The 14,274-nt window shown below is 46.1% G+C and overlaps 1 protein-coding gene across 2 annotated transcripts in view; it reads right to left on the reverse strand.

Moving 5' to 3' along the window:
* Positions 1-14,274, reverse strand: part of CRACDL (CRACD like) — a 125,843-nt gene that overhangs the window by 11,742 nt on the left and 99,827 nt on the right. The window lies entirely within an intron of this gene.

Consider the following 14,274-nt stretch of genomic DNA (forward strand, 5'->3'; position numbering starts at 1 on the left):
CAGGCCCCATGGGAGACACTGAGTCTACAAACAGAAAGGACTTTTTGAATCTCTCCTTCCAGTGTGTGCACACAGGCTCTCTTGCAAGAGCCATCAGGACTAGAGGATCCTTCAACAGCCAACACATCATCCACAATCGGGAGTTCAAGAGTCCACCTAAAGGGGCTGGTCTCATTCTGTTTCTCGGTCTGGTGTGCTGAGTGTATGCAAATTCACTGAGCTGTGCACAAGCGATCTGTGCAAGTCTCTGCACGTACATTATTCTTCAATAAAAAGTAAACACACACAACCACCAAAAAACCCTCTAAGGCTCACCAAGTGCTTGACAGTAACCAGGAAGAAGAGTCTACCTCCCTATCCACATAGAGAAAGGAGGCAAGTGTGCACCACAGAGCTGTTTCCACTGCGATTAGGCAAGGTACCCAAGGATGCCCTGAGAATACCTTCACCCTTGCCAGCAGACTCTCCTCATTCTGGTGACTTCCCCTGTGTGTGTCAAAGGCACCCTGGGGTCCTGGCCCACCTGCCTTCACAAACTGCTGCCCCCCCCACCCGCCCCTTCCCTCCCTCCTCTGGAGGCTTCCCTCCATCTGCCTCCACTTCCTCTCCTGAGTGGGACTCTACAACTCAGCCAGGGCAGGCAATGGCCTCTCCATACACAGACTCCCTTTCAGCCTTGTGGTGAAATGGAGATCTCAGGAGGGACAACTGCTATGTCTGGGAGCCTCTTTCCCAGCCACCAGCATGCGCAGCCAGGACCCAACTCCCCCCCCACCCCCCCGCTCCAGGTCAGGAGGCGCCACTGGGGCCCCTCTGCCAGCTCCCTGCTTCTCCAGGCCAGGCTTTCTGTGGTTGGGATTTCCCAGCGGGTACTCAGAAACCTGCCTTTCCCTGACCCACATATCTCTTCTCGAGCAATCTTCAAATCCACGTGGCAGGGGAAAAGGCACCATTGCTTTAAATGGCCCTGGCAGCACATGTATGTCACAGGAGGTAAGGGCCAGCGAGGGCCAGCGAGAGCCTTCTTCCTCATGCCATGGACAGTCTCTACGAGCATCTCACACTCACTCATCCACAGAGCGCACGCTCAGTTAAACATCGGCAAGAATTAGCAGCACATTGTAGTTTTATAACTAATCCAGTCAAGGTGAAAAGGCTGATGGAGTTGGAAAGCTTCCCAATGGCAGTGTGTACAGGGGCCTCACGACTCAGCGTATTCGTCGTGGGGGGGCAGGGGTTTGCTCAGGTTTCCCAGATGGGAGCCTGGGGTCTGCTTTGTTTGTTGTTATAGTCCCAGCGATACCTGTTTTAGGGCTCTATTGCACACAGGCAGCACTTGGGAGAGGGCATTCATACAGAAAAACCATGCGTGAATCACATCTAGATTTGGATATATGGAGCAAGGCCAGGAATCTGGTCACCCGTGTGCAGCCGCGTTTATCGGTGGTGCCCCAAGGGGCAGATGCCTTGCCGGGCTCTCTTCCTGATTTCCAGTGCAGCTGCCCAGCACTTGGCACATCAAGGCTGCAGACATTCCAGGGTGGCCCCCGCATCTCACAGTGGAGACCCCTGGGGAGCCAGGGCTGAGCTCACTGGCACGGAGCTCAGCTGTGCCGTGGAGGAGCTGCGTTGAAAGTACGTTTGCTCAACTGCCACTGTCTGTGCAACTAAAACCAGCAGCACAATTCACAAGTGCAAAGATGTGGAAACAACCCAAGTGCCCATCAATACATGAGTGGATTAATAAAATGTGGCATATGTATAGCATGGAGTACTATTCAGCTATAATAAGCAACGGTGATCTAGCACCTCTTGTATTTTCCTGGATAGAGCTGGAACCCATTCTACTAAGTGAAGTATCTCAAGAATGGAAAAACAAGCACCACGTGTACTCACCATCAAATTCGTATTAACTGATCAACATTTAAGTGCACATATAGTAATAACATTCATCGGGTGTCAGGCAGGTGCGGGGGAGGAGAGGATGAGTATATTCACACCTAATGGGTGTGAATGGACCCACCTGAAGCTCTGACTCAGGTGGGGCAAAGGCAATATATGTAACCTAAACATTTGTACCCCTGTAATATGCTGAAATTAAAACAAAAACAAAAACAGCCTCTCAGCAGAAGGCAATGACAGAAGTCCATCTCTGAGCACAGAGACAGGTGCTCTCCATTACCAACCAGGAGATATACTGGGAACTTACATGGATATGGGATGGAAATACAGTGTTATTTTAAAATAACTTTGAGCTATAGCAGATGAATTAGAAAAGGCAGGAAAATGATACTACATGGCACCTCACAATGTGAAATGTATACAACGCCTTCCCTTGGATTCCTTGCCCTTCTACCCTGCGAAACAGCTGGAATTCTACAAGAACCGTCTCAAGTGGCCAACAGAGAACAGTAATCAATTTCAGGGATGGCCCTTGTAGCTAAGGATTAGTCAGTCTTGATTTTTTAGAGCAGTATCATATTCATGATGAGTGAGCCTCCCAAACCTCCTCGTAATGTAAGGACATCTCCAATCCCCATTTTAAGCACAGGACCACAGGGTCTCCTGGAGTAAAGTGACCCATCCAGGGTCACTCAGCCAATAAGTAACAAAGCTGGGATTTGAACACAGACCTTTTGATCTCTTACCTTCATTCACTACATCACATACCGTCTCGTTGTGGGGTACAACCCCACAACTTTCCAACACAACCACTCCCTCCCCATTATAAGGTAGGATGTTCAGCATCTCTACCTGCCAGGTGCCTGCAGTATCTACCCCCCCACCTTCCCCACACTTACGACAAACATGTCTCCAGACACTGCGTGTCTTCTGGGGGACAAAATTGCCCCCAGTTGACACCCACTGCAGTGGAGCATGTAGGTGAGGAGTGGTGGCTACAGCGTCAGTCTAAGCGGCCCCAAACTCTCCTCCAGTTTATGACTCTGTGCCTTTAGGCAACACTTTGATCTAATTTTTAGCTTTCCTATTTATTAAATAGGACTGTTGTTGGAAATTAATATGTAAAGCATTCAAAATGATACTTGGCACTTAGGAGGTGCCTAATATACAACAATTTAGCTATTGTTGAAATCGTTTATCCATTTACTAAATGAGTAAATGTGCTGCAGACCCTGACCTCAGGAAGCTGACGTAGAGAGGGAGACAGACATACAGACAGAAAGGAAAAGTATTATGGTGCCTTGACACCTGAGACATTTTTGGGAAGGGTGAAACCTTTACAGGGTCTAAGAAAGATGCTGTTTGCTAATGACAGCCCTGAAATGGCGCATCATCTACATGAGAGCTGTCCGGTAGAACTTTCTGTGGTCATGGAAATGTTCTCTGTGCTGTCAACTAGTCACATGTGGCTCTTGAGCCCTTGAAATGTGGCTTGTGTGACTGAAGAACTGAATTTTCAGTTTAATTTCAATGCATTTAAATTTACATTTCAACAGCTACATGCAGACAGTGGTTCTGAGTCGGACAGCGCGGACCTGGATCCTCACTGTTCCAAGTGTGGTCTGTGGACCAGCAGTGCTGTCACAGCTCAGAGTCACAGCTGCCCCACAGCAGGAGTTCTCAACGCTGGCCATGCATCAGAACCACGTGGGGGCTTTTAACACCCTCATTACCCGGGACTCACCTAGGCCTCCACCAGACTCTATGGAGGTAGCCTCCGAGGTGACCCCAATGGGCAGCCAGTACTGCCAACTGCTGATCTCAATGCTTCTCTGAGCTTCTGCCCTAGGGAACCTTGAAGAGAGGGTGTTCCCTTTCTGGCTAATGCAAAATGCCCAGCTGACGAGATGGCCCAGTTCCTGAGAACTGGGCTGACTCGCTGGACCCCACTCCAGGCCTGGCGGGCCCTCCTTTAACCAGCAGAGCCCCTGGCCCCAAGACACCCATCCCCAGGCCTGCCCACGCTGTGTGTCCACACAGTCCCTGCCCCAGGCCTTGCCTCCTGCCATGTCCTCTGGCTTTCAGGAGCCTGTGTCCTCTGCCCTGCTCAGATGGGCCTGGAGTACTTGCCCCTTCGTTATGAAGACGCCGCCTCCTCGTCTTCAAACCTGAGCCCTGAGGTGGGCACACAGGTGGCTTCAGCCCCTTGAACAGGGTTAATGGTTGCCCTGGAGAAAACACTGAAGCTGTCCCTCTGCAGTGGAACCAGCGCAGCTGACAAAGCATGGGTGGCACTGCTTGTCTGTCCCCAGGAGTGTGCTGCACGCACAGGTTCTGCACAAAGCACTGCTCAGTCCTGGCCTCCCACAGTCCCCCTGCCCCAAATGGACCTTCCTTGTCTTTCTCAGCAGTCACCATGGTCACTTTGGTTATAATTAGTTTTAATTCAGTAATCAGAACTTGCAGCATCTGAACTGGGTCAGGTTAGGTCCCTCTGAATGCAGGGTGTCTGGGCTGGGTTGGGGACTCCTTTCCCAAGGGCTAAGGGTCCAGGAAGGAGGAGAGGTGGGGAGGATCATCAGGGCTCTCCTTCAACTGGCACCTGCCACTGTCTTAGTGGCTTTTCCCTTCTGGGCCTGGCAGGCACCTGAAACTGATGCTAGGGGATTCCTGCCCACCACTGGGCTTCTCTGCTGTGACTCTACTCCATGGTGTTCCCGTGTCCTTTTAGCTGGCCCATCAGGCAGGGCTCTGGGAGCACAGGTGGGTCATTGGGCAGCCCTGTCTGCCCCGTGGCGACAGGTGACCTAAGTCTAGCACCATCCTCCATGTCTCTCAACTGCATGTGTCTCTCAACACATGTCCAGCTTCCAAAATAGTCCCATGGGAGTCCCCTGGTAGAGTCTGGGCGAGGGAAGTTCCCCTGGTCCCATCCCTCTGCGCTGAGCTGGGGGCTCCAAATCTCCTTTATTCCTCCCCCTTCGATGTACATCCCTAGGTGGGGTGGTGAGTGGCTGGTGACTCTCGGCAGATTCTGCACACAGGCGCTCTCTGGTGTCTTACATCTAGGCGTTGGTGCCTCATTCAAAACCGGGACAAGGAGATCCCCATTCTCACATAGCGTGCTGTGCAGCTGAGATGAGGATATTTTGGTATATGCTTAGGAGAATATAACTGTACTCTACGAACTGTAGCACAGTTTGTAGTTAAAATGCTTTTGCTGCCCTGTGTACCATTATTAATAATAACCTCATGTTATGCAGGAAAAAATTATGACTCAGAGGTTAAGAAACCCAACTTGCTCAGAATTCCACAGACCCTGACGGTGCTCTTTGGAGTAAAACCTCCAAATCCACGCTCTTCCATCTCACTGGTCAGACCCCTGCCTGGCTTGCTTCCTTCCCTTGTCCCTGTCCTGGTCATGCAAACATAGTCTGGCCCAAGGACAACCCACTGCAGGCCAGAAGCTCCTGGGCACAGGTACAGGTGCTCAACGGAGGAAGAAAAACCCAACGGATGAAGAAAAATCCTGCTCAGGAGCTCAGGATCTATTAATAGTTCAGGGCTGGGGTGAAGTGAGCTCAATGCAGGCAGAGGTGTGTGCGGAGTGCCAGGAAGCCGGCAGCAGGGGTGGGGCTGGAGGAGACATCAGAGGGAGTGGAGGGGTGGCTGACGAATTTGGAGAGGCAGAAATGTCAATTTGGGCCAGAATCTAAAAAGCCTTAAATGCCTTACCTAGGAGTTTGAGCTTTATTTTCTTTGTGATGGGAAGGCATCAAGAGTTTTTAGAGGAAAGCTGCACGGTTACGCCCACGACTTGGGAAGAGAGGGTGAGAAGAGAGTTGGAGGGAGGAGGTGCTGCAGGCGTCCGGGTAACAAGGAGGCTGCCATGGGGACAAGCAGGATGAGGTCACTGCACATTAGGGTGACCACAACTTGCTCAACAACATGTTCAACGCTATGACATTTTCCATCCATCGGACTGGAGGGGAAAAAAAAAAGACTGACGACACCTAGTCCTGATGAGGAGGTGGAGAAACAGTCTCTATCCTGCTGGAAGAAGTGTAAACCGGATAACCTTTACGGAGAGTAATTTGAAGTTCTCTAGTCAATTAAAACTGCACATGCCCTGAGAGCCAGGAAATCCACTTTTAGGACTGCATCCTGGAGAAAGAGCAGTGTGAATACATAGGGAAAGAACGGACAACCATGGTTACTGCAGCACTGTTAGCAAGAAGAAAAAAACTCAAAATGAGCAGAATGCCCTTCAGGATAGGAACGTTAAATAAGATATGGTACACACACTGTGTAGCCCTTTTTAAAAAAGGGCAACTCATCTGATCAAAAAAGATGTCCAAGCTTTATTGTGGAGTGAAAATATCAGATTGCAAGCCAAGATGCACAGCATTTTTCTGATTAAAAGAAAGGATTCGTGTGCCTGTGTTGCATGTCCATACTGACATGGTTATGACTACAGTATACACGGGAAAGGCTTGGGATGAACCTGTTAGTGGTATAATGGTATCACATCAGGGTTTTAATTTGGGTCTCCCTCATGGCTAGTGATGTTTTCACGTGCTTATTGGCCATCTGTATACCCTCTTTGGTGAACTGTCTGGTTGTGTCTTTTGCCTATTTTCTAATTGGTTTGTTTTACTGTCGATTTTTGAGAATAAATTCTACACAAATACTATTGGATATGTGGTTTGCATATATTTTCTTGCAGTTTGTCTTTTCACCTTCTTAACAAGGTCTTTTGTAAAGCAAACATTTTTACTTTTAATACAGTCCAATTTGTCAAATTTTCCTTTTTATATCATGCTTTGATATCAAGCCTAAGGACTCTTTGCCTTGCCCAATGTAACAAATATTTTCTGCTGTTTTTTTTTTCCTGAAAGTTTTATAGTTTTCATTTTACATTTAAGTCTGTGACCTCTTGAGTTAATTTTTGTATATAACATGAGTTGTAGGTCAATCCTCGTACTTTTGTTCCTATGCTCCAGAACTGTTCAGCTGTGATGTACAATTTGATATTATTTTGTTAAGGATTTTGCCTCTAAATTAATGACGGATACTGGTCTATAATTTCCTGTGTTGTTTTTAATTCTGGCATTTTAGACATGCTGCCCTCGTAAAATGAGCTGAGAAGTATTCCTTCTTCTATTTTTGCATGAGACTGTGTATAATTGGTGTTCTTTTCTTTCTTAAATGTTTGGTAGAAAATACCAGTGAAACCATATGGGCCTGGCGTTTTCTTTTCTGGAAGGTTGTAAACTACAGATTTTATTTCTTTAACAGATACAAGATTTTTCAGTCTATCAATTTCTTCTTTGTAAATTTGATAGCTTGTATCCTTCAAGGAATTGGTCTTTTTCTCCTCATTTCTCAAATTTATGTGCATAGGATTGTTCATAGTGTTCCCTTATTATCCTTTTAATGTTTGGGGGGTCAGTAGTGGTACTCCCAATGTTGGTAATTTTTTTTTTGGTCAGTCTGGCTAGAGATTGACCATTTTATTGGGTGTTTTAGAAAACTATCTTTTGGTTTCATTATTTTTTCTATTATTTTTATATTTTCATTTTCATTTATGTTTGCTCTTTATTATTTCTTTCCTTCTTGCTTGTGGGATTAGTTCACACTTCTTTTTCTAGTTTCTTAAAGTGGAAGCTTAAATTGTTGCTTTGAAGCCTTTTTTCTTTCTAATATGATTAAATGCTATAAATTTCCCTAAGTACCACTTCATCTGCATTCCTGAAATTTTAATATGTTGTATTTTCATTTTAATTCAGTGTTCCAATTTCCCTTGAGACTTCCTCTTTGACACATGTATTATTTAGTGGTGTAGTGTTTAATTTCAAGTATTTGATGATTTTTCAAATATCTTTCCAGATATCTTTCAGATATGTTATCGAATTGTTGTTTAATTCGTTAAGGGCAGAGAACAAGCTTTGAATAATTTCAATTCCTTTAAATTTAGTAAGGGCTGTTTAGTGACTTAGAATATGGTCTATCTTTGTGAATGTTCTGTGCACTCAAAAGAACATGTATTTTGCTGTGGTTGGTGGAGTGTTCTATAAATATCAATTAGGGCACACTGGTGGATGATGCTATTCAAGACATCTATATCCTTCTTGATTTTTCTGTCTGCTACTCTTCTTAACTACTAACGGAGAAGTATCAAAGTTTCTATCTTACTGTGGATTCACCTATTTTTCCTTTCAGTTCTATCGGTTTTTGCTTCCTGTATTTTGAAGCTCTGTTGTTAGGAGCATACACATTTAGGATTGTTATGCATTCTTGCCAAATTGACCATTATCAATTCACCAATATTACTAAAATTATCATTACATAATTTTCCATTTTATACTTATAATTGTCCCTTTCTTGAAGTATTCTTTGTGTGATATAATATAGTCACTCCAGCTTTTCTAGTTCTAAAGTTCTGGTTTTTTTTAACAGAGAATTCCTATCTTCCCATTCATTTTAAGAGTGCTCACTCTTACTTCTTGGAACGTGGTATAATGGCTGCTTGGTCTAAAATAATTTTAACATTTGGATCCTCTCAAGGTTGGTGTTCATTGATTGCCTTTTTCCTTGAGAATTTCTTAGGTTTTCCTGGTTATTTGTATATTGCATAATTTTGGTTCATATCCTAGATGTTTTGAATATTATGCTGAGACCTATTAAAATCCTCAAAGGTTTTGCTGTGCTGATTCTAGCAAACTTCATGCACGAGCACTCAGGGATGAGCCCAGGACTTCATACACAGATTTAAAGGATCCCTGATTCAGGTTTCTCCTTTTTGTAATTCCCACCACCAAGGTTCCCTGACCAGGAAGCCAGCATTCAGCCTCTCTGCACAGTGGCACACTCTTGTGACGGGGACCATGGTGGGGCAGAGTGACAAGAAAAAGAAGCCGACAGGGCCACCAATCACCACACCTGTCGCTGCTGTCTGTGCTGATGAGGGAGAATAGCTTCATCACTGGGTTTCTCCAGGGACAGTGTCTGGAGAGTCAAAAGGGCTCTGACCCATAGGTGCTGCTGTTGGGGGAGGCAGGGCCTGTTTGCTGGCGCTCACTTGGAGTAGGGCTGACAGTGTTAACGGAGCTCCGCCCTGCAGAGGGTATTGCTACCATCTTCAGCAAGGTGAGGGCTGGGCCACTTCATGACTGGCCCTCATCCTGAGTAGGACTGAGAGTCGAGAGTTCTGCTCCACAAGGGACACTATTGCCACTGCCACTAAGGCAAGCAATTCCAGCTTGTTGCTGGCATTTTCCTGGCATAGGAATGAAAGAATCAAAAGAACTCCATCCTGCAGGGATGCTGCCGCCAAGAGGGGTTTGCTGCTCTGTTGCTGGAGTAGGACCAGGACTGTCAAACAAGCTCTGTTCTAGGGGGCTGGTGGTGGTGGGGTGGAGCAGGAGCAGGCCTGGGAGAGTCGCAGGAGCTCTGGCTTGCAGGGATTGTTGGTACCACCAAAAGCAGGGCGAGGAGGTGCTGCTTCACTGCTCACACTTGCTGCCAAGTCAGCGCTAGGGTCCCGCTCTACCTGCCCAATGCACCACCTCTTGTTCACCTTTCAGAGTCCTCTGATATTTACTTGATGCATGCTGCACAGGGTCTTAAGTTGCATTAATATCAGTGGAAGAGATAGGGCGGTGTGTGCTTACTCCAGCTTGGTCAGGACTGCCAGTCTCTTTTTATGCAATTTTTTAAGCAGTGGGATTATAAGGTGATTTGGCTATCATCTTTAGGCCTTTCAGAATTGTTCATATAAAATATTTTTAATGATTCTGAGGTTTCTGGCTTGAGTAGCTGGATAGACAGGGTACTGAGAAGGAAAGAGAACGGGGTGGGGGAGGCATCGGTGAATGGAATTATGAATGTCGAGGTTGCTCACAGGGGTGCTCGCAGATGGGCAGGTGGCTGGTGCTGCGGCGAGGGAGTCAGGGAAGAGAGAACGTGAGGAAACAGGTGGAGTCTGTGACATGCCTTGTGTGAGGGGAGCTGAGAAGAGGTCACTGCACTGGGAGGCTTGCAAGGATAAGACACGCGTGGTCGAGCACGTGAAAGGTGGGGAAAGAGCACAGGAAAGGTGGGGAAATAGAAGCCACACTGCTGAGGACGCTCACTCAGGAAGGGACTGTGAAAGGAAGGATAAGGCTAAAAAGAAAGGCAGATGTGAACAAAGTTGGTTTTCTTTAAAAATTCAAGATATAGCCACATATAATGGGCTCCACATATACTCGCCATCAAATTAGTACTGACTGATTAACACTATGGTGCTCAAAGGCTGGTGGTGTTCACCAGGGATTCGGGGGTTGGAGGGGGAGACCCACATCTGAGGGATGCGGTGAACACTGTGGAGGGGAAGGGCACACCTCTAACCCTTGCTAGGGAGAGGCAAAGATATAAAACGTACCCAAAATGTTAACAAAAAAAGGAAAACAAGCATTTGTCGGGTGTGGGGCGGGTGGGAGGGGGGAGGAGGGGATGGGTATTTACATACACAGTGAGTGAGATGCGCACCGTCTGGGGGATGGACACGCTTGAAGCTCTGACTCGAGGGGGCAGGGGAGACAAGGGCAATGGATGTAACCTTAACATCTGTACCCCCATAATATGCTGAAATTAAAAAAAAGAAAAATAAATAAAAGTTTAAAAAATTCAAGATATATGTGGGTATTTATCCAAAAGAATGGAAATCAGGGTCTCAGAAATATCAGCACTCCATGTTCACTGCAGCACCATTCCACAATCGCCAGGCTATGGGAACAACCTAAACGGCCTCAGATGGAGGAATGGATGAGGACAATGTCGTGTATACATAGAATAAAATGTTACTCAGCCTTAGAAACCAAGGTGATTCTGCACCATGCAGCAACATGGATGAACCCTGAGGACAACATGCTAAGTGAAAAAGCCAGTCACAGAAGGACAAGTACTGTGTGATTACACTTATAGGTGGAATCTAAAATAGTCGAATTCATAGAATCAAAGAGTGGAATGGCGGTTGCTAGGAGCTGGGGGGACTGGTGAAATGGGGAGCTAACTAATCAGTTATGTAAGATACATAAGTTTTAGAGATCTGCTGTACAACACTGTAATTACAGACAACACTACTGGATTATACATTTAAAAAATTTGTTAAGAGGGTAGATCTCATGTTATGAGTCCTTACCACAATAAAATACAATTTTTAAAAATTCAAGAGATATTCATGTATTTTTAGCATGACACACACACACAAAACCAAAAAACAAAACAAAAAAAATCCTCCACAACTTGTGTTCTACCCAAATGCTACCCAAATAAACCTGACTATATCTGAACTAACCATGTCATCAGAGAAGGGTGACAGTCTCTTTCAGTTCTTTTCCTCCAGAAAATGCCTCTGACATCCAAATAGAAGGTGGGCATCTACCTACACTCCCCCGTGGCATCCAGCTACTGCCTCCTCTGTCTAGTAAGCTCCTGAGAGTGAGTTCCCCATGCCTTTCCTCTCTTTTGGGGTCAGCACAGTGCTTGCCTATGGCAGAAGTACATTAAATATTTGTCAAAAGAATAAATGCATGAATGAGTACCAGAGTCTAGAAAAAGAGGGTCAGAGACTCGGGTGTATCACTTTGCCACCAGCCCTGTCTGGAGGGACCAAGCTTGTATTGGAGGCCAATGCTGGTTATCAAATGCAGTCCCCAGGGGAGAATGGCAATGTGTTGATCTACCCTCCACACCACCAACGTGATCACGACTTTGTAAAGAATAAATCTCACACCCGCACAACCAGAAACAAGACAGGCTAGAGGGAAAGTTCAACAGGAAAACATCTAGAGAATGGTCTTAGGAGTGATTATTTTTTCTACATTCTTCATGTACTGTATGATTTTTCCACAAGACCCTCTAACTCCTTTGTCCTCAGTCTAACCCTGTGTGCAGAAAGCTGCTTTCTGACTTGGAATTTAGACTCTGGGAGGGACTGGGCCAGCAGGAGGATGTACGGTGCCCTGCAATAATGAACAAGGCTGATAACCCTGGTCCATTTACCTCCTAGGACCTGGGACAGATCGGCAAATTGTGGACCAGGTCTACACGCAGGTCTCCTCTGTGTGGGGGAGCTTTGCAGTGACCACTCCAAAATGGTCCCCGCGAGGCTCAGCCCCTGAAACAAGCCGGGCTCTGCTGTTTATGACAACCACCATTGCATCTCCCTCTGCTGAAGGGTTTCTCCATTCCTCCAGAGAAGGGGGCACGGGTGTGGAAGAAGGGAGGAGGACTAGGCAGGAGTGCTGGGGACGAAGCCGTCTGAATCCCCACGGCAGAACCACCATGCACCCATCTGAGAGCTTCGACAATCTGGTTTTATGCTGTGCGCCCTGGAAGGGGAACTGGGGGGACAGCAGACACTCTTGGAGCACCCAGCAAGGTACTTGCCACCCGTAAGATAATAAACAGCAACAATTAGGTCTTTCCGGAAAATACAGTAATAATGTTATTAAAACTTTAATATCTGTATGTTTCATATGAATTGAATTGCCTCCAACTAATATAATTGGGGAGCAATAAGGATGACAGTGGAAGTAATAATAATGAATGAAACTGTAAACAGATCCAGTGTCTAGGGAAGGTCTGGGGGCAGCTTCACTGTTGGGGTCTGACAGCACAGACCCCGGGAGTCTGCTCCGCTGTGCCTGAGGCGGCCCCTCGAGGTCCATTTGGGACCAGGCACTTGCCCTGCCCTGTCCTTCTAGTACCACCCCCTGGAAGGATTGGTTCCCTGTAGAATGTGGGTAATTCCTCCCCTCCTCTCTTTGCATTCAAAGGAAAATCATTACCCATGCCTGTAAAGTAACCTAGTTCTTCTTTCACTTCGGGATTCATCTAATTCTATTATTTCTGTAGCTTAAAGAATGGTATTAAACATAGATGGATGAGGCAATCCTCTTCTACTGTTTAAGCAAAGCTGTTAAATAAGAACTATGTTACATTTTATAAACCAAAGAAAAATGCACAAGGTCTTTAACTACAGACCATCCCAGGTGTTTGATACCGAAGAAAGCCTCACTTAGGCAGAAGTTATACATAATTAAGGGGCCAAGCATCGCCCTCTGAGGCTTCTTTTCCAGATCTGACTATGAACCTGAGTATCCTGTTCTTAAGTTCCATCCATTCAGCAAGCCCTGGAGAGACATTTCCAATTCCAGGCCATGACGGTGGACGGTGCTGATGCCAGGATTTCGTGTGCACAGAGCAATTCCTTCCTCCCTTGCTTTTTCAACGGACTTTTGAATCACTCTACAGGAGCCTGCAATAACCTTGTGGGAAATTTGCAGAGTGGATCATCAGCTACAGCTTGAACATCCTCCAGAACTCCCTCACTGATTATCCTAAGGCAGTGGCAGCAACAAAAAATCATGGCTGAACCAAGGGGCCCTTGGGTCAGGAAGGCCATACATGTGGGGTCTTAGGAACTACCCGAATCCTTGGATGTCACCAGAGGAATTTAAAGCACTTTACATACCATACTTTAACTAACTTTCCAGAAGGGAGCCAGAAAAGATAAGAAGATCGTTGGATCTGTTTTTATGTTGTTTTGTATGAGCTAATTTTCCCTCCTGTGTGTGCATCTTCCTCTTAGGGTCCAGGATTCCCCAAGAGCCACAAGGTTCTGTTTCCTCTCGGGCCCACAATGCAGTGCTTAAGCAGAGTCCTGGATTTCTAGTAGCCACTTAAAATAGCCTGAAACATTTTTTTAAAAAATAAAATTTGCCCCAAAAAAACTTCTCCCTAGGGCCCTCATCGCAAGCACACACAACTCATTCGTGCAGTTTCATGCTCTGGCACACAGATTTCCATTAATAAAAGAATCCAGCAATGAAAGATTCTTCAGCTCTTCTGCAAATACCCATTTCCAACAGATCTCTCATTTCATCTGAAACACTATAAATAAGAAGTGACAAATGTCAAAGGCAGAGAAAGGTCATTTTTCTCTCTTCTTGTGTTAAAAGACAGTTGCTTTCAAAGATTCTTACATTCTGCACCAATCTTAACACCAGCTCCCTTTTGGGACAGGAAGTAAATGCCCACACTCTTGAGGGGCTTACCTTTTACCAAGACTTGTGACTCCAACATATGGGATGCTGTCCACGTGAGGCCAGGCCACGTGAGCCTGGGCCATGTGAGGCGGGGCCACGTGAACCTTGTTATGAAATGGGAAGAATTTCTTCCTTGGGTGAAAAAGGTCACAAGGACGATAAAGGATAGCAGGGAGAGATGCTTCATTTATAGCTAAGAAGTATAACAGCTTAGGCCCTGGAAGAACTTGCATCAAAATGAGTACACATGTCTTGGGATTTGGGACTTTGCTGAGTT

Source organism: Microcebus murinus, chromosome 3 (assembly GCF_040939455.1).
Source record: "Microcebus murinus isolate Inina chromosome 3, M.murinus_Inina_mat1.0, whole genome shotgun sequence".
NCBI classification, from domain to species: Eukaryota; Metazoa; Chordata; class Mammalia; order Primates; family Cheirogaleidae; genus Microcebus; species Microcebus murinus.